General features: G+C 45.0%; 1 protein-coding gene and 1 long non-coding RNA gene across 3 annotated transcripts in view; one reads left to right on the forward strand and one right to left on the reverse strand.

Annotated features, from left to right (window-relative positions):
- The window catches only part of LOC119139693 (interferon alpha/beta receptor 1b-like), a 198996-nt gene that overhangs the window by 56060 nt on the left and 122475 nt on the right, over nucleotides 1-20461 (reverse strand). The gene's annotated exons all lie outside the window — the stretch shown is intronic.
- LOC119139724 lies at nucleotides 15868-16574 on the forward strand. Its single transcript, XR_005101423.1, has 2 exons — nucleotides 15868-15999; nucleotides 16425-16574. It is a non-coding gene; the product is annotated as an uncharacterized LOC119139724 (long non-coding RNA).

Raw genomic sequence — 20461 nt, forward strand, 5'->3', positions numbered from 1 at the left:
CACCAGTCGTATCATTTTATTTCATCGTATTCATATATTTGTTATAAATGTATTATTTATTTATATAAATGTATTATTTAGTTATATAAATCTATTATTTATTTATATAAAGGCCGGTCCGCGAAAATATTTTTGACACGTAACCGGTCCGTGGCGCAAAAAAGGTTGGGGATCACTGGTGTAGGGTACATTGTGACAGCAAACGAGCAGGTGATCGAGCAAGCGTCTGATACGAGAGCATTGCGTTCGTATGGAGCGTGTTTGAAGTGAACAGCAGAGACGAAAGGAACAAGGCAAAGTGTTGTGAAATAAAATATTACCTGTAATACGCATTTTGTTATTTGCTGATTGTATTAAACTATCACATTCATTGTCAGTCAAGAAGAGAAGAGGACTATTATCCCTTCTTTGACGAAATGACCAGAGCACAGTACAAACACACTATTGTTCTTGTAACGTGTTTTGTATTTAAATCCTGTCTGCCCCTCGCTCACCGTCGGATCATTGCATGTGTTACTGTCATGATGTCTGTTTGGTTTCTGTTCCTGTCTTTGGTAATGTCACCCTGTCTTTTTGTTCCACGTCTTTGTCGGTCAGTCCTGTTGTTGGTTTTGTTGTACCATGATTTTCTTAAAAAAAAAAAAAAAAAAAAAAAAAAAAACTTTTTTTTTTAATTTTTTAAAAAATTTGTATCCATGTATAATGCGCACCCCAGATTTTAGGACAATAAATTAGTTAAATTTTGCGTATTATACACGGAAAAAAACGGTAAGTGCTTTCTTTGTGTGGGAGGAGAAAGATTGAAACTCTGGGTCTTTTATAGTAAACCTGCCAGTGAGCAGGTTATGTTCACAGATTAAGTTACCGCAGTAACTGACCCAGAGTTTAATTTACCTCTCTTTCTGGAACGGATAACTCAGAGTTTCCCTTGTTTCACATTACCCGCTCCTTTGGACATATTACTTTACTTTAACACCTCTTGCTTCCCTGATTTGGATCCTCATCCTGAAGCAATCCTGACACTATTACCGTAATTTTCGGACTATAAATCGCTCCGGAGTACAAGTCGCATCAGCCATAAAATGCCCAAAAAAGTGAAAAAAACATAAGTCGCTCCGGAGTATAAGTCGCATTTTGGGGGCAATTTATTCGACAAAATCCAACACCAAGAACAGTCATGAACGAGCAACAACAGGCTAAACGATAGGTATGCTAACGTGACATAAACACAAACGAAGAGCTAAGAACGGCCCTGACGTAACATTCAGAGTTATTCAAAAAACTATTACATAAATAACACGTTAATAAAACCATCTGTGTCACTCCAATTCATTAAATCCATCGATCGTCCTTTGTCAACAATGCGTGCGCGCCGCTGTCGGCGCTTGCACTTCAAAATATTCCACAGGCCCATATAACGATATATAAATTATATATCAAATAACTATTATATAAGCAATAATGTTATCAAACCATCTGTGTCACTCCAAATCATTAAATCCATCGATCGTCCTTTGTCAACAATGGGTGCGCGCAGCTGACGGCGCTTGTACTTCAAAATATTCCACAGGCCCATATAACAATATATAAATTAGATATCAAATAACTATTATATAACCAATAGTTTTATCAAACCATCTGTGCACTCTAAATCATTAAATCCATCGATCAAATTCCTCGTCCTTTGTCAACAACGCCGCGCGTGCGCCCTGACGTCAGCCTCGTCGTTATTCCACAGATCTACTATATAACTACATTGTAGCGTTAACAAAGTTCAAGGAAAGACGTGGGTTTGGTAAACGGCTCTTTATTTAACAAAACAAACTTCCAGGCGTGTGGCGGCGTGGACTTCCAGCCACGGAAGTGGAAGAGAGCTCCATAGATTAGGACCGGGCGTGCGTAAAAGCCATGACCGAGCCCCATCCACCGTCCCCGGACAGCCACCCGGCCGAGCGCCGGCCCCAGACTTCCATCCACGGAGGTGAAAGAGAGCTCCATAGAATAGGACCGGGCGTGCGTAAAAGCCATAATAGTTTTTCAAACCTTCTGTGTCACTCCAAATCCTTAAATCCTTCAAACTCTTCGTCCGCCGTGTCACTTAGAAACAAAGCCGCTAATGATGCCGGTAGTACGTGGGGTCCTTCGTCATCTCGTGATCAATCTTTGTCCTTTATGTAAACAACCGCCGCGCCACGCCGCGTCGCGCTGCTGACGTCACTTGAAATTCAAATTACATTTTTTTTTTTTTGGGGAACATTTTTGAAAAAAAACACATAAGTCGCTCCTTATTATAAGTCGCCCCTCCACCCAAACTATGAAAAAAAACGCGATTTATAGTCCGAAAATTACGGTACTATTATTTGTGATACCAATGATCAAATATGTACTTCAATATAAAAATACAGCATCAGAATACATATTGGCAATATAAAATTGTCTTTCCGTCTGGGATTATTTATCTACTGGATTAAATATCAGTTCCAATGTTTAAAAATGTTATTGTATTAATTGTATTATGAATATATAGAAAGCAATGATTAACCACCACATTAATATAACCCGTAGATAAAGTTCCTCATTACAAGTAACTTGAAATCGAAAAAGTAATTTATTACTCCACGCAGACAGTAATATTGTAAAGATTTTACTTTCAAATTCAAGTAACTAATATAAAATATCCTTACACACCACTGCTAGCGGTTTGGTGAAAAGGTTTGGGGGTGCACGAGGCAAAAGGAATTCGAAGGGGGGGGGGGATTTTTAACGGTAGTTCTGATTCCAACGACAGTAGCCTTCACATCTTTCTTTTGTTAGCTCAGTCATGCGACTTTTATAACATACCTCGTATTGAATTTACTTCCGTGTTATTGCTTCCCGCATTTGACACTTGTAGTGGGCTTTTGGATATCGGCGTGTCTGGGTTGTTTAGCGTGATAAATATAACTCGAAATTATGTCAAATGTACAAAAAAATATAGCCCTAAAAAAATTGGGAATGGGATTTTACGCCCAAAGCGTAAATCCTGTTTCGTTTTCAAAGCCAAACATGATTTGTGCCAGCATTAAGTCACGATACAGACGCACAAACGTCACGTTAATAAACAAAAAAAACTTACTATTGATTGCATGGATCCACACAAAAGAAGAGAACAGAAGGAAAACATGGTCACGGAACATGCCGTTAAGGAATGCCATCTATTCGGTTGTTCTCTTAAAGTTGAAGGCGGCTGTATTTTGGAAATCCCACTGCGTTCTCGTTGGTACTTAACGGCACAAGTCTTCTCCCTCTTTAAACGAGCTATCATTGGTGCGTTACCACCGTGTGGACTGGAGTGGGATTACTACTTTGAGGATAAAACGGCACAGAGGTGAATATTATTTGCCTTGAACTAATACGGAACAGGTTGATTTTCAGCTTTTATTTCTAAAATGAAATAGGATCCAACACGAGACACAAATTCAAGATTCAAGATTGTCATGTGTACAAAAGGAAAGCACTTTTCTTTGTACAATGACATTCTTTCGCTGTCCGTTAAAATGCCAGACAAGGTAAGGAAGATTAAAAGAAGATTAAAAAAAAAGTAAAAACACAAAATATAAAAACCACAATATATACACAATATATACAACTACTAGGGTGAGGGATGTGCAATATAGGCGAGTGCAAAAATGGCATTGTGCAACAGTTGTGAGAGTTATAGTGAATGTACCGTTAAACGGGAGAATGCAGTGCAAAACAAAGTAAGTGTAAACAATGTACAGTATAAAGTGCAGATCAGTGACTGAGGTAGTGATCTGGTCAGCCGTTTAAGAGTCTAATGGCCGTGGGGAAGAAAGAGTTCTTGAAATGGGAGGTTTTACATTTTACACTTCTGTACCTCCGGCCTGAGGGGAGAAGTGTGAACAGTCCATGTTGGGGGTGGGTGGGGTCTTTATGGATGGAGGCTGTTCTCCTGTGGACCCTACGGTGGATACTCTGCAGGGGGGGCAGCGGAGTCCGGGTGATTTTCTCTGCCGTCCTCACCACTCTCTGCAGTCTCTTGCGGTCCGCAGCGGTACAGCTGCCGTACCACACGGAGATGCAGCTGGTCATGATGCTCTGGATGCAGCAGCTGTAGAAGTTGCTGAGGATCTTGGGGGACATTCCAAACTTCCTCAGCCTCCTCTGGAAATACAGCCGCTGTTGAGCCTTTTTGACCAGCTGTGTGGTGTTGAGTGTCCAGGTGAGGTCGTCACTGAGATGGACACCCAGGTATTTGAAGCTGCTCACCCTCTCAACTTCAAGCTGTCGGATGAAAAGTGGCTGGTGAGGTCCCCTTTTCTTCCTCACGTCCACTGTCATCTCCTTCGTCTTGTCCGTGTTGATGGTGAGTTGTTTTCTTCACACCATGACACTAGACTAGACCTCCCTCCTGTAGCCCGCCTCGTCTCCGCCAGTGATGCGTCCAATCACTGCGGTGTCGTCTGCAAACGTCAGGATGATGTTGTCTTTGTGGGAGGCAACGCAGTCGTGGGTGAACAGGGTTTCGAAGATGGGGCTGAGCACGCATCCCTGTGGGGTACCAATGTTGGTGATGACGCTGGCTGAAGTCCTATTTCCGATCCTGACATACTGAGGCCTGCCAGTCAGGAAATCCAGGAGCCAGTCACAGAGGTTGGGGTGAAGACCGAGCGTGGACAGTTTATGGATGAGTTTGTGGGGGATGACCATGTTGAAAGCAGAACTGTAATCCACGAAGAGCAAATAAAAAAACAGCTGGTCTGTCTTGGATTCCCGGGATATATTGCTCACAGCATTTCTCATACTGACCAAGAGATGGCAATAGTGTTGCGTTTGAAGATAATGTATAGTGTTCTGTAATATTAATTCATCAACATTCTAAATTTCACAAATGCAATCTACACACAAAAAAAAAAAGTTATTGGTACATATTTTTCAAATAACGATAGAGAGAAAACAATAAAATTAAATTAAAGTAGTTACAAAGTATTGAAGAATTATCTGAAAATCAAACACTTGAGTTGTTGTTGCTTTATAATAAATTCAATTTATGAAACAAGTCTGGACAAAGACGTTGATACTGTTAGATTATGTCCCAGTTCTTTCTCTTTAATCCAAAACATCCGGGTCACGGCACCATTTGTTAGATTATGGCCCAGTTATTTATCTTTAATGCTCGCTATGCTAATAGTAATCACCAAGAGGCTGCAGTTGAACTATTTAATGTATGCCAGAAAGATCACTACACAGCTGTGGAGCCTTATCTGCGAGGTGGCGGAAGAAGGTCTACGCTAGGGTGACCTGATTTGGTTTCTGAAAAAGAGGACGCCTTTTTTGGAGGGGGGGGCGCTGTCATTTTTTGGCTGGGGTGGAGGGGTTAGGGGAGGGGGGTCATTTGTGTCATGACACAAATGACATGGTGTCTGTATAGAAATTGCATTTTTTGGCCCAAATAACACAAAACATATATAAAATAATAAAAACATTTACCGTATTTTTCAGACTATAAATCGCGTTTTTTTTCATAGTTTGGGTGGGGGGGCGACTTATACTGAGGAGTGACTTATATGTGAATTTTTTCACAAATTTTCAAAATTACAAAAAAAAAAAAAAGGGAAACCGCGATAAACAAACCGCGATGTAGCAAGGGATTACTGTAATTTGAATTGCAAGTGACGTCAGCGGTGGGGCGCGGCGCGGCGGTTGTTTACATAAAGGACAAAGGATTCGATCACGGGATGACGAAGATGACGAAGGGCCCCACGTACTACCGGCATCATTAGTGGCTTTGTTTATAAGTGACACAGAGGATGAAGAGTTTGAAGGATTTAATGATTTGGAGTGACACAGAAGGTTTGAAAAACTATTATGGCTTTTACGCACACCCGGTCCTACTCTACGGAGCTCTAGTTCACCTCCGTGGATCGAAGTCGGGGGCCGGCGCTCGGCCAGGTGGCTGTCCGGGGACGGTGGATGGGGCTCGGACATGGCTTTTACGCACGCCCGGTCCTATTCTACGGAGCTCTCTTCCACCTCCGTGGCTGGAAGTTGGGGGCCGGCGCTCGGCAGCTGGCTGTCCGGGGACGGTGGATGGGGGTCGGACACTGCTCTTACGCACGCCCGGTCCTACTCTACGGAGGTCCCAGCCACCTCCGCGGCTGGAAGTGCCACCTCCGGAGATGGAAGTCCACACCGCCACACGCCTGGAAGTCGACGCCGGTGCTTGTGGCCGTGAACTATTTATGTTATACTTATTTGATATATTTTATTTCGTGTAGCAACTTGTATATGTTTTTATCGTTACAGTTCAGTAGTTGTTGGCTCGTTGAACTCTTGTTTTATTAAATAAAGAGCCGTTTACCAAACCCACGTCTTTCCTTGTACTTTCTTAACGCTACAATATAGATCAAGTTTTGGTTTCCAAGGGTGTTTTTATTCCTCTTCAACTTCTCTCCCATACAGAGCCGCCTTTTTCACATGTCCGCACGTCACTTTCCTCTCTTTTCATTTTAACCTAACTGATCGCGGTGGTGCCTTTATGGGCAGTCGGAGAAATCAACGCCAACAAAAAAATACATCCAGCCTAGTTAAGACCATACCAAAGACTATAAAAATGGGACCCATTGCCTCCCTGCTTGGCACTCAGCATTAAGGGTTGGAATTGGGGGGTTAGATCACTAAATGATTCCCGAGCGTGGCGCCGCTGCTGCTCACTGCTCCCCTCTCCCCCAGGGGATGGATCAAAATCACACGGGGATGGGTCAAATGCAGAGGACAAATTTCACCACACCCAGATGCGTGTGTGACGATCATTGGGACTTAAAAAAAAAAAAAAGTCAAAATTTGGGTGCGTATTTTACATGGGTACAGGCTTTTTTCCAGCATTGACATGCCATTTTTAGGGTGCGTATTATACATGGGGGCGCATTATACATGGAAAAAAACGGTACGTGATTGGATTAAGAAAGGATTATGACTACGAGGTAAAGGATATTGCTAATGCTGATCAGACTCCACTCACGTTTGATTTACCGGCAAATCGCACCATGGCCTTCAAAGGAACAGACACTAACAATTAAATCGTCTGGGAACGAAAAGAACAGGTTCACGGTTATGCTAGGGGCATATGGGGATGGGAAGAAAATGCGGCCCTATATAATATTCAAAAGAAAAACCCTCCCTAAGAACATAGTGTGGCCTTCTGGTGTGATTGTCAGGTGCCAGAGCAAAGGATGGATGGACGAGGCACTGACTAAAGACTGGCTGAAGACTGTCTGGTGCGCAAATCCATCCATCAAAAGAAGAATGCTTGTGTTGGATGCCTTCCGCTGCCACAGGATGCCAGTCATCAAGGACATCTTGAAAGAAAACAGAACGGATCTCGTGATAATTCCCGGTGGTATGACATCGCAGTTGCAGGTGCTGGGCGTCTCCTGCAACATACCTTTCAAGACATCCATGCGGCGGCGATGGACTGAGTGGATGCGAGTGGGCATCACCAGTTCACAGCAGGAGGTAATTTAAAGAAGGTGGACCTCCTGGCCATAGCCACTTGGATTGCGCAAGACAGGGAAGAGCTTGATACCAACATCATCATCAAGGGATTCAAAAAGTGCTGCCTCACAAACAAAATGGATGGCACCGAAGATGACATTCTGTGGGAGGATCTGGTTGCATCGCGTGCTATGGAAGTAGAGGAGGAGGAGGAAGATGAGGATTGCGTACTGGATGAGGAGATGTACGCTGATGATCAGAATCAGCTGCAAGCTTTGCAAAACCTCTTCAAAGAGTCAGATTCAGACTCTGACGATTCGTTCAATAGATGTTAGAGTATTGATTTATGTATTGTTCTCTTCTTGTCATGTTGTGACAGAATGTGGGTTGAATAAATAAATATAAATAGTGTGTTTGTACTGTGCTCTGGTCATTTCGCCAAAGAAGGGATAATAGTCCTCTTCTCTTCTTGACTGACAATGAATGCGATAGTTTAATACAATCAGCAAATAACAAAATGCGTATTACAGGTAATATTTTATTTCACAACACTTTGCCTTGTTCCTTTCCTCTCTGCTGTTCACTTCAAACACGCTCCATACGAACACAATGCTCTCGTATCAGACGCTTGCTCGATCACCTGCTCGTTTGCTGTCACAAGGTACCCTACACAAATCCGAAACATTTCTCCGCGATCGAGTTTGCTAGCGCATGCGCAGTGATACTGACCGGCAGAATAACATCCGGTTGTTCCCAAAGATGATCTTTTTTCTGAAATAATTTTACGTTTACGGACTTAAGTAGGAGTCAAAATTTGGGTGCATATTATACATGGGTACAGGCTTTTTTCCAGCATCGACATGCCATTTTTAGGGTGCGTATTATACATGGGGGCGCATTATACATGGAAAAAACGGTAATATTATAATTGATATAATATATTATAATAATATATTATAATCGAATATTAATTAATACGTTATGTTGATGTTTATGCGCTGGATAGATTTTCTTGTGCGCTGAGAATGTGCGGGCAGTGCGCGATTGCGCACGCGCGCAGTTTAGAGGGAACATTGGTCTGGAGAAGCCAAGGAGAGCGCTATGCATGCTGTCATTCAGCATGACTGGTTCGGTGGTGGGTCAATGATGGTCTGGGGAGGCATTTCCATGGAGGGATGAACAGACCACTACAGGCTAGAGAACGGCAGTCTGACTGCCATTAGGTATCGGGAGGAAATCCTTGCACCCATAGTCAGACCCTACGCTGGTGCAGTAGGTCCCGGGTTCCTCCTGATCCACGACAATGCCCGGCCTCATGTGGCAGGAGTATGCAGACAGTGTCTGGAGGATGAAGGAATTGACACAATTAAATGGCCCTCACGATCACCTGATCTAAACCCAATAGAACACCTCTGGGACATAATGTTTCAGTCCATCAGACGCCGCCAGGTTGCTCCTCAGACTTTACAGGAGCTCACTGATGCCCTTAGGCAGATCTGGGAGGACATCCCACAAGACACCATCTGTCGTCTCATTAGGAGCATGCTGCGATGTTGTCAAGCATGCATACAAGCGCGTGGGGGCCACACAAATTCCTGAAAATAATTTTGAGTTGCAGAAATTGAATTTGGGCAAAATGGACGAGTCTGCCACATCATTTTTTCACTTTGATTTTTGGGGTGTCTATATACTGAGCCCTCTGTAGGCTGACAACTTTTATTTCCATCAAAAGATGTGGCATCCTTTTGTTCCTGAGACATTAAACTGTCCATATCAGTCTAGATATCCAACATTTTTGTTGTCACCATTGAAATCTGATGTGTTTTCAAAGTGTTCCTTTAATTGTTTTGAGTAGTGTACCTAATCATGCCTCCAAAGAAAGCAAGTGGGAGCAGTAAAGCCATCCTAAAACACAAAGACGCTCTTAAAGCAATGCGACAGTGAGCGCCCGGCGCGCTGCGGTTGCGCGATCGCACCAAATTAAGCTACCTGCACACTGAGATCCACTTAAATTTTGGAAATTACATCAGGACTTCAAAACTATTTTCTAAATTTCAGCGACGGCTCTGTCACTAAATAGCTGTTGTACCCGCGAGACTATTTCATTTCAAAATAGACTGTTCCGTTAATGTTTTCAAGTACGTTTACTGATCAATAACCAACGGTATCATAAATAAGCAGCACCAATGTGTTAAATCAGTCTTTAGTCGGTTCCGATCACTTTTATGGGAGAGTGTTTGAGAAACGTGATTGTTTACAGGGGGCTGCCACCGCACTTTGCTGAGGCTCATGGGAGTCTGCGAGCTGAGGCTCATGGGAGTTTGCGGGTGGCTAATAATATAATGATAGCTACTATACGAACGAGGCTATTTCATCTCAAAATAGGGTGCTCCGTTAATGTTTCGAGTAAATTTACGGATCGATATAGAAGGGAAACATAAGTAAGCAGTACCAATGTGTTCGATCGAACTTTAGTCAGTGCCGATCATTTTATAGGAGTTAATTTGAGAAACGCGATTGTTTACAGGGGCTGCCACGACACTTTGCTGAGGCTCATGGGAGTCTGCGAGCTGAGGCTCATGGGAGTTTGCAGGTGGCTAATGCTATAATGATAGCTGCTATACGCACGAGGCTATTTCATCTCAAAATAGGCTGCGCCGTTAATGTTTCGAGTAAATTTACGGATCGATATGGAAGGGAAACATAAGTAAGCAGTATCAATGTGTTAGATCAAACTTTAGTCAGATCCGATCATTTAACAGGAGATAGTTTGAGAAACGCGATTGCTTACAGATGGCTCATTGGTTATTGGCTAGTGGATGCATACCGCAACCCTAGTCAACCTCAGTTTGTTGCAGTATAGCTTCTATTTTATGCGCCTTTTAATCCGGTGCGCCCTATATATGAAATAATTTCTAAAATAAAAAAATTCAATGAGGGTGCGCCTTCTGGTGCGAAAAATACAGTATATACACATATATATATATATACACACATATATAGTATATATATATGTATATATATACATACACATCTATATCTATATATATCTATATCTATGTATATCTATATCTATCTATCTATAAATATATACGTATATATATATATATATATATATATATATTAAAGTCAAACTCTGCCTTTCTTCACATGCCAAGACACACAAAGAGATCGAAATAACGTTCCCACTATCCCACGGTGACAAGACAGTACACAATATACATACAAGTAAACAACACAAAAAAAATAAAAACAAGAAGGCACAAACAATGAATAAATAAAAGTGACGAATAAATAATAAATAAACAAATAACACAATAAATAAGAGGAGCAAAAATGGAGCAAGTGTGCATACAGCAGACAGTCAGAATATAGCGCAAAAGTACAGGACGCTACGCAGAAGGGGGGAGAGAGTTCAGGATCCTAACAGCCCGGAGAATGAAGCTGTTGGTGAGTCTGGTGGTGCGGGAGCGCAGGCTCCTGTACCTCTTCCCAGAGGGCAGAAGTTTGAACAAAGAGTGAGTGGGTGACTCACATCACTCACAATCGTGGTCGCCTTGCGGGTGAGATGGGAGGTGTAAATGTCCTTCAGGGAGGGGAGTGAAGCACCAATAATCTTACCAGCCGTGTTCACTATGCGCTGCAGGGCCTTCATGTTGTATTCAGTGCAGCTACCACCCCAGACAGCGATACAACTGGAGAGGACGCTCTCAATGGTGCCACGGTAGAATGTAGTCATGACGGCCGGAGGAGCACTTGCTCGCCTGAGTTTCCGCAGGAAGTACAGGCGGCGCTGACCTTTCTTTGCCAGTGATGCGGTGTTGACGGACCAGGAGAGGTCCTCACTGATGTGCACCCCCAGGAATCTGGTGCTGCTCACTCTCTCCACCACAGCACCGTCGATGGTCAGCGGCAGGTGTTGGGTGTGACCCTTCCGGAAGTCAACAACAATTTCCTTGGTCTTGTTGACGTTCAGCAGGAGGTTGTTGTCCCTGCACCACGCGGTCAGAAGGTCAACCTCCAACCTGTACTGAGTCTCGTCGCCCTTGGTGATGAGACCCACCAGAGTCGTGTCGTCAGCAAACTTCACTATGCGGTTGTCGCTGTAGGTTGCAGTGCAGTCATGCGTCAGCAGGGTGAAGAGCAGCGGACTGAGCACGCAGCCTTCGGGGGCCCCCGTGCTCAGCGTGATGCTGGCGGAGATTTTGTCGCCAACACGTACCACCTGAGGCCTCTGACAGAGGAAGTCCAGTAGCCAGTTGCAGAGGTAGGTACTGAGGCCCAGCTTGTCGAGTTTGCAGATGAGGCGTTGTGGCACAATGGTGTTGAAGGCAGAACTGAAGTCCACAAACAGCAATCTCACATACGAATCCCTTCTCTCCAGGTGGGTGAGGGCCGAGTGGAGGGCAGAGCAGATGGCATCCTCAGAGGACCGCTTGGCTCGGTACGCAAACTGGAAGGGGTCTATAGTGGGGGGGAGAATGGATCTGATGTGCTCCATGACAAGCCGCTCAAAGCACTTCATGATGATGGGCGTCAGTGCCACGGGGCGGTAGTCATTGAAGCAGGACGGAGCAGGTTTCTTCGGCACAGGCACGATGGTGGCAGCCTTGAAACACGAAGAGACGATGGCCTGCTGCAGGGAAATGTTAAAGATGTCCGTGAAGACACCAGTCAGCTCCCCAGCGCAGTCCTTCAGCGCCCGACCTGGGATGTTGTCAGGGCTCGCCGCCTTACGGGTGTTGATAGCGGCAAGCGCCCTCCTCACGCTGTCGGCAGATAGGCACAGGGGCTGCTCGTGTGGAGGGGGAGTGGTCTTCAGCGGGCAAGTGCTGTTCTGAGCGTCGAAGCGAGCAAAGAAGCGGTTAAGATCGTTGAGCAGACGGACGTCGCCCTCATAGCTCTGCGGCGCAGGCTTGTAGTACGTGATGGTCTGAATGCCTTGCCAAAGGCTCCGCGCGTCCCTGCTGTCCTTGAAGTGGGCGGTAATCTTGCAAGAGAACGCCCTTTTCGCTTCCTTGATGCCCCGGGACAGGTTGACCCTCGCTGTCCTCAAGCCAGCCTCATCCCCCGCTCTGAAGGCTTTGTCCCTGGCCCTCAGCAGCCTGAGGACAGCCCCTGTCAGCCATGGCTTCCAGTTAGCTCGAGTGACGATGGATTTCGAGTGAGTCACATCATCAATGCACTTCGTGATGTAAGAGGAAACAGAGTCAGTATACTCCTCTATGTCTGTCCGATCGTTGCAAGTGGCCGCCCGCTTAAACATGTCCCAGTCAGTAGTGCCAAAGCAGTCACGAAGCACATCAGAGGCACCCTCAGGCCACACCCGTACCCGCTTGCGAACCGGCCTGGATGCTTTCACCATTTGTCTGTATGCGGGCAAAAGCATAACAGTGAGATGGTCAGAAAGTCCAAGATGGGGGAGGGGGGCGGCTTTGAAAGCTCCTTTATGTGTAGAGTAGACCAGGTCCAGGAAGCTGTCACCACGTGTTGGGAAATTAACATGCTGGTGAAGCCTCGGAAAAACAGACTTCAGGTTAGCATGATTAAAGTCCCCAGCTAAGATGGTGAAACCGTCAGGGTGCGCTGTCTGTTGTTCACTGACAGCCTGGTACAGTTCACTAAGAGCTGCGATCCTGTCGCCTTCGATGTTGGAAGGCGGGATGTATACCGCGACTAGCAGAATCGCAGTAAATTCCCTCGGCAAGTAAAAAGGACGGCACTTAATGATCACAAACTCCGCCAGTGGCGAGCATTGCTTGCATACCACTACAGAGTCCCGGCACCATTCGTCACGGATGTAGACGCATATTCCACCTCCTCGCGATTTTCCCCCTCTTACAATGGCACGGTCCGCCCGATAGCACGCTAGCCACTCCAGATGCACAGCAGAGTCCGGAATGTTGACAGTCAACCAAGTCTCAGTGAACACGAGCACACAGTAGTTACGCACTGTCCGGTTCGTAGATCTCAGCAGGCGAATGTAATCCATCTTGTTGTCCAGCGATCGAACATTCGCCAGAAGAATGGAAGGCACGGCCGGGCGAGTTGGGTTGGCCGCCAGCCTGGCCCGGACGCCTCCGCGCTTGCCCCTCTTCTGCCTCCTCGCACACCGCTTCCGACGCTTTCCATCCGGGGGAGCAATAGCAGGGGAGTCCGGCGACGTTTCAGGACGGAGCAGTCCGAGCTCCTTTAATGTCTCCGCATCAAAGTCCAGAACGCCACAAAACTCACTTTCGCCGATGTCGAGCAGAACCTGCCCGCTGTACTTGTAGCACGACTTAGTACGACGAGACGAACACATAAAACTGTCGGACAAACATTCATTAAACGAACAAAACACCGTACGGGCGGGACAGAGAGAGGTTGCTGCGTGTGGACGCGCCGCCATCTTGAATATACAGTCAAACCTCGGTTTTCGACCACAATCCGTTCCAAAAGGCGGTTCGAGAAGTGAATCGGTCGAATTCCGAATCTATTTTTCCCATTACAAATAATGGAAAAAAATTTAATCCGTTCTAAGACTAAAATAAAACACCTTTATTAAGCATTTTTGCACTTGCGCATTTTTGTCCGATCGCGCAACTGCAGCACACCGCCGAACGCGCAACTGTAGCGCGCCGCCGACTGCGCAACTGCACCGCGCTGGTCGCATTATTGTGACAGAGCGGTCGCTAAAATTTAGAAAATATTTTTAAAGTCCTAATGGACTTTCCAAAATGTAAGTGGACCTCAGTGCGCAGGGAGCTTAATTTGGTCCGATCGTGCAACCGCAGCGCGCCAGGCGCTCACTGTCGCATTTCTTTCGGAGCGTCTTTGTGTTTTAGGATGGCTTTACTGCTCCCACTTGCTTCCTTTGGAGGCATGATTAGAGTTGATGCAATCCTCACAGTAACGAGAACGTAATAACGAACGGAGTCAGTTGGCATGCGGGTCCTGTCGGCTCATCTCGCGAGGTTCGACAACCGAATTTCGTCCGACATCTGAAGCAAAAAAATCTCGAATTTTTTGTTCGAATACCGATTTGTTCGAGAACCGAGACGCCACTGTGTGTGCGTATATACATATACGCGCGCGCACACGCGCACACACGCACACACACAGACACACACACACACGTGAGCAATTTTATGAAAACAAGCTAAATAAAAATTTTATGCAAACTTCATGAAAACAAGCAAAATAGAAATTTTATGCAACCAATTTTACGAAAACAAGCAAAATAGAAAATGGATGCATAGGTTAGCTCTGCAACTAATGATAATTGATTAATTTGTCAAGTAATCGATAAACGATGAAAAAAATAAAATGTAAATGTCCAACTCTTGATTCAAAAATAAGAGTACACAAACAAATTATGATCTAGTTACTGGTTTGGTCCGTAATGTGAGAAAAGAGAAAAAATTGTTGCACATTTGATTCAACACAGTAAATCAGTCCGCTTTAATTGAGGATTTCAGAAACCTGATACTGTTGAGAAGTTCAAATTCCGAGCAGTTGGACAATTTCAAATGTCTAAAAATACAAAATACTTATTAGGTTGATAATCCATTAATTGTCAATTTATTGTGGCACCTTTAAAATAAATACATCATCAAATAAATTACAAACTTAGCATATTGGGCAATATCCTTTATCTGGCAACAACCAAACATTTATGAAATTTTGAACTTTTATTTTAAGGAATAGTTCATATTTTTTTGTACGGTTTCAGTCAGCTTGAATCAAATTCTGTTGCCAGGAAGTTTTACACAGAACAGACAGGCAGATAAACCCATGGAACGAAAAGAATGGTGCTTTTGTTATTGGGTTTCATTGCTAAATTGGTGTCTTGAAAAACAGGTCTTCATACCTCTCACAGTTACAGTTAATCTGGTTTTCGTTTGCTTCTAGAGGTAGTTTTTTTTGTCTTGTCTCAGTAACAAGCTTTCTGCAGAAGATGGCTCACAATTCTTCCACAGACCTTTTCTTTGCAATGACGTTGATTGAATTGTATATCTCCTCAAGTTGGTCATGGTTGTGCGTGGCCCAGGAGAGAGGTAAGCTGGGGGCTGCCAACAGGTTCTTGACAGAATTAACAGGTTGTGTTAAAGTTGGGGTTAAAACAACATACAAATGGTTAAAAAAACATACATACCTCAGGTAGTTTGTCTTTTGGACAAAGAAAATGGGAAATCCTTCTTCGATAAACAACTGCAATCACCACAAGAGTTACTGCCATGGTCATGAGGAGAAAGGTGGCCACTGCCGGCACCCATGTAGCTTCCGCTTAAGTGTCACATGCCAGAAAAAGATGTGTTATTTATGTTTCTTACCATACCTCACCACTGTGTGTTGCCACACTCAAAAGCAGAATTTCCACATCTTTTCCAATTTAGTACCCAAATTAGAGAATGGTTCTGTCCCTGGAACTCAAAATTAACACCTTGTGGCAAAAATGGGTGGTTCTCTGGAAGTATGGTGCAAATGACATGAGAGCCGAAAAATCAACTTGTTCAAAACCAGGTTGTTAGGGTGGTGCTCACTCTAACTTATTTTGCAAGAACCACACGGGAGACAAGTAAGTCTTTTTAGACACCTGCAGGTGGAGAGTCCATTCGTTAGCTGTGTGTACAGCGATGATCGAATGAGATCTGACTCTGGCCTCATGCAGGAGCATTTCTATTGAGAGAAACAGAGTGGGGTTGAGAGTGGGGACAGGATGGGGTTGAAGCCCCTGGCCTGCTGATAAAAGCATAGCAGGGGGTCTTTTACGACGTTGTGTAAACAAAGCAACTTTGATTGCTTCCTCTGCAGCTAGTCAATCAGTTCAAAAGATCTTAGCACTTTGGTCTACTACTTTTGTTAAGACAGGACAAGCTAGGTAAATTATTACAGGTTACATTCCAACATAATCATACGATGAAGATAATCTGTAAACCCTAACACAGGTAAAAATAATACATGCTTTAAATCAGGGGTCGGGACCTATGGCTCGCGAGCCAGATATGGCTCTTTTGGTGACTGCGTCTGGCTCGCAGACAAATCTGACATTCGTTTACACAATTGAAGTCATAAATAATTTTGTTATATTATCAAAGCAAAAAATAGACCTACTGAAATCAAAATGTTAAATTAGCTTTCAAAATATAAAATATGATCACGTTTGCAATCCATCCCATCTGTTTTCTGAAATCCACGGTTGCATCATATCAAAGTCAAAGTCTGCTTTATTGTCAATTTCTTCACATGTCAAGACAGACAAAGAGATTGAAAATGCGTTTCCTACTATCCCACGGTGACAAGACATATTACACCCAATTGGTCCACAGACAAACAAAACACTCAAGTAAACAATCCAAAAAGAAAAAATCAGAAGGCACATACAATGAATAAATAAGAGCAATGAATAAATAAGAGCAACATGGTTAAAATGGAGCAATTGTACATACAGCAGACAGTCAGTATAATAGCGCAAAAGTACGGGAGGAGTAGTGCAAGTGGAGTAGTGCAAGGCAGCCATCGTGGCCCAAAAGGCCAGGACGTTATGCAGCTGAGGGTGGAGGGGGGAGAGAGTTCAGGATCCTAACAGCCTGGAGTATGAAGCTATTGGTGAGTTTGGTGGTGCGGGAGCGCAGGCTTCTGTACCTCTTCCCAGAGGGCAGTAGATCAAACAAAGTGTGAGCGGGGTGACTCACATCACTCACAATCGTGGTCGCCTTGCGGGTGAGATGGGAGGTGTAAATGTCCTTCAGGGAGGGGAGTGAAGCACCAATAATCCTACCAGCTGTGTTCACTATGCGCTGCAGGGCCTTCCTGTTGTATTCAGTGCAGCTTCCACCCCACACAGCAATACAGCTGGAGAGGACGCTCTCAATGGTGCCTCGGTAGATTGTGGTCATGATGGCTGGTGGAGCACTTGCTTGTCTGAGTTTCCGCAGGAAGTACAGGCGGCGCTGAGCTTTCTTCGCCAGTGATGCAGTGTTGGTGGTCCAGGAGAGGTCTTCACTGATGTGCACCCCCAGGAATCTGGTGCTGCTCACTCTCTCCACCACAGCACCGTCGATGGTCAGTGGCAGGTGTTGGGTGTGACCCTTCCGGAAGTCAACAACAATCTCCTTGGTCTTGCTGACGTTCAGCAGGAGGTTGTTGTCCCTGCACCGCGTGGTCAGAAGGTTGACCTCCAACCTGTATTGAGTCTCGTCACCCTTGGTGATGAGACTCACCAGAGTCGTGTCGTCAGCAAATTTCACTATGCGGTTGTTGCTGTAGGTTGCAGTGCAGCCATGCGTCAGCAGGGTGAAGAGCAGCGGACTGAGCACGCAGCCTTGGGGGGCCCCCGTGCTCAGCGTGATGCTGCTTGAGATATTGTCGCCAACACGTACTACTTGAGGCCTCTGACAGAGGAAGTCCAGTAGCCAGTTGCAGAGGTAGGTACTGAGTCCCAGTTTGTCGAGTTTGCAGATGAGTCGTTGTGGTACAATGGTGTTGACTGCAGAACTGAAGTCCACAAACAGCAATCTCAAATACGAGTCTCTTTTTCCAGGTGGTTGAGGGCTGAGTGGAGGGCAGAGCAGATTGCATCCTCAGAGGACCGTTTGGCTTGGTATGCAAACTGGAAGGGGTCAAGTGTGGGGGGGAGAATGGATCTGATGTGTGTCTGCCACGGGGCGGTAGTCATTGAAGCAGGATGGAGCAGTTTTCTTCAGCACAGGTATGATGGTGGCCAATCAGCCAATCCCAGCTGCCCTTCGGTGTACAGAAGGGTGACGCCAGGTCGGACAAAAAAAGCGCGATTTTTATTGGACAATACGCTGCCTACGGGGTCGTGAAAGGTAAAATTCCGTCCGCTTTATTTAAAATTTCAGCTAGCAAGCTGATGTGTGCCGGGCAAGCAAGAAAGATGGTGAAGATAAAAAAAGATGACGATAACCGAACATTTGAGAGTGAGTGGACCGAAGAATTCGCATTTGTGGAGAGAGGAGGTTCTGCTACGTGCCTCATATGCAATGACAAAATTGCATCAATGAAACGCTCCAATATCAACCGCCACTTTGAGACACGACATGCTACATTTGCAACTAAATATCCAGCTGGGGACAGCAGAAAGAAAGCGTGTGAAGAGCTCCAGAGGAAGGTCCAAGCTAGTCAACAGCAACTCCGTGTATGGACCAGACAAGGTGACTTTAATTCAGCTGGTTTTGCTTGCGCATTAGCAATTGTGAGGAACGGAAAGCCATTCACTGATGGCGAGTATTTCAACATATATGCTTGATGTGGCTAATTAACTTTTTGACGACTTCACGGATAAAGAAAAAATACTCAAACGGATAAAAGACATGCCTCTGTCAGCAAGAACCGTTCACGATCGGGCCATTATGACTGATGAGATCCTCAACGCCTGCATGAAGCTCAACCTCACCGCATATCAACTGGACTACAAAGCCATCAGCAAAATGATGCAGCCCCAGAAGTCTCATTAATGGTGAGGGTTTTTTTCTAGGCTTCAATATAAAAACATTATTAAAAAGAATAGCACACTCAAAAAATCGTTGGTCTTAATTTCTTCTTATTATTATTGTGTCTACAAGGCAGTTAGTTACAAGGCTTGGCTAGATGTGGTTCAGCCACGGCTGAACACATTTCTGTCCCTTCTCACTAAACTCTGCTAAATCCGATGCTGTGCAGGGATGTTCCAGCAGGGGGCATATGAGGAGGTGTTGCATGGTCTGTGGTTCAGTGCCACAGTCACACTCAGCGTTCTGATCATTCAAATGTCCCCATTTGGCGAGAGTGACTTTTGCACATCCAACACCAGATCTTAGTCTATTTAGGCATTTCCACGTTGCATAGATGGTGTCTGCTCCTGGGGGCAGTGCCTCGCTTGCCTGAAGCTCCATTGTAGTTTCTGGTGGAAGATTGTCAAGTCTTTCTTCCCGCCGAGTGACACTTTCACTGCCTATGCTCGGTGTTCCGATGGGTGGGACACTTTTCAGAAAACCTTTCCTGGACTTAAGGCGGCTTTTGGCTGGTACATAGCCGAAGAGAGGATGTCTTTGGTCAGTGGACTGTTGTTGCCGTTCTTCCTTGCTTGCTGCATGTCTACGTATCTCTGGTGGGGCTATTCCTGCCAGGATGTACAGGCGTTCTGTAGGCGTTGGTTTTAGACAGCTGGTCTTAATTAAAATACATGCATTTAATTGTATTTAGCCGATCGTTTTTTTTTTTTTTTTTAAATGGTATGGCTCTCACGGAAAATTGTTTTAAAAAAATGGGCATTTATGGCTCTGTCTGCCAAAAAGGTTCCCGACCCCTGCTTTAAATCAAACCTTCGTGCAGTGTGATATGAATAAATCAAGATAGTTCACTCATTCCTTTGCTTGCAAGAGGTCATTCAATGTCATGGTCGGTCGGTCGGTTGAAGCTTTAATGTCATTGTACAAAGATATACAGTCAAACCTCGGTTTTCGAACGTCCCGGTTCTCAAACAAATCGGAATTCGAACGAAAAATTCGAGATTTTTTTGCTTCGGTTGTCGAACAAAATTCGGAGGTCGAACCTCGCGAGATGAGCCGAAAGGACCCGAGAAAACCCAACCGCGCGGCCCGGATGCCGACTGACTCCATTCGTTATTGTATTTTCGTTACTTTGAGGATTATATTAACCCCTAATCATGCCTCCAAAGAAAGCAAGTGGGAGCAGTAAAGCCATCCTAAAACACAAAGACGCTCTTAAAGCAATGCGACAGTGAGGGCCCGGCGCGCTGCGGTTGCGCAATCGGACCAAATTAAGCTCCCTGCGCACTGAGGTCCACTTAAATTTTGGAAAGTACATCAGGACTTTAAAAATATTTTCTAAATTTCAGCGACGGCTCTGTCACAATAATGCGACCAGCGCGGTGCATTTGCGCGGTCGGCGGCGCGCGGTCGGCGGCGTGCGGTCGGCGGCGCGCTACAGCTGCGCGTTCGGCGGTGCGCTGCAGTTGCGC

The sequence above is a fragment of the Syngnathus acus genome, chromosome 21, assembly GCF_901709675.1.
Source record: "Syngnathus acus chromosome 21, fSynAcu1.2, whole genome shotgun sequence".
Lineage (NCBI taxonomy): Eukaryota > Metazoa > Chordata > Actinopteri > Syngnathiformes > Syngnathidae > Syngnathus > Syngnathus acus.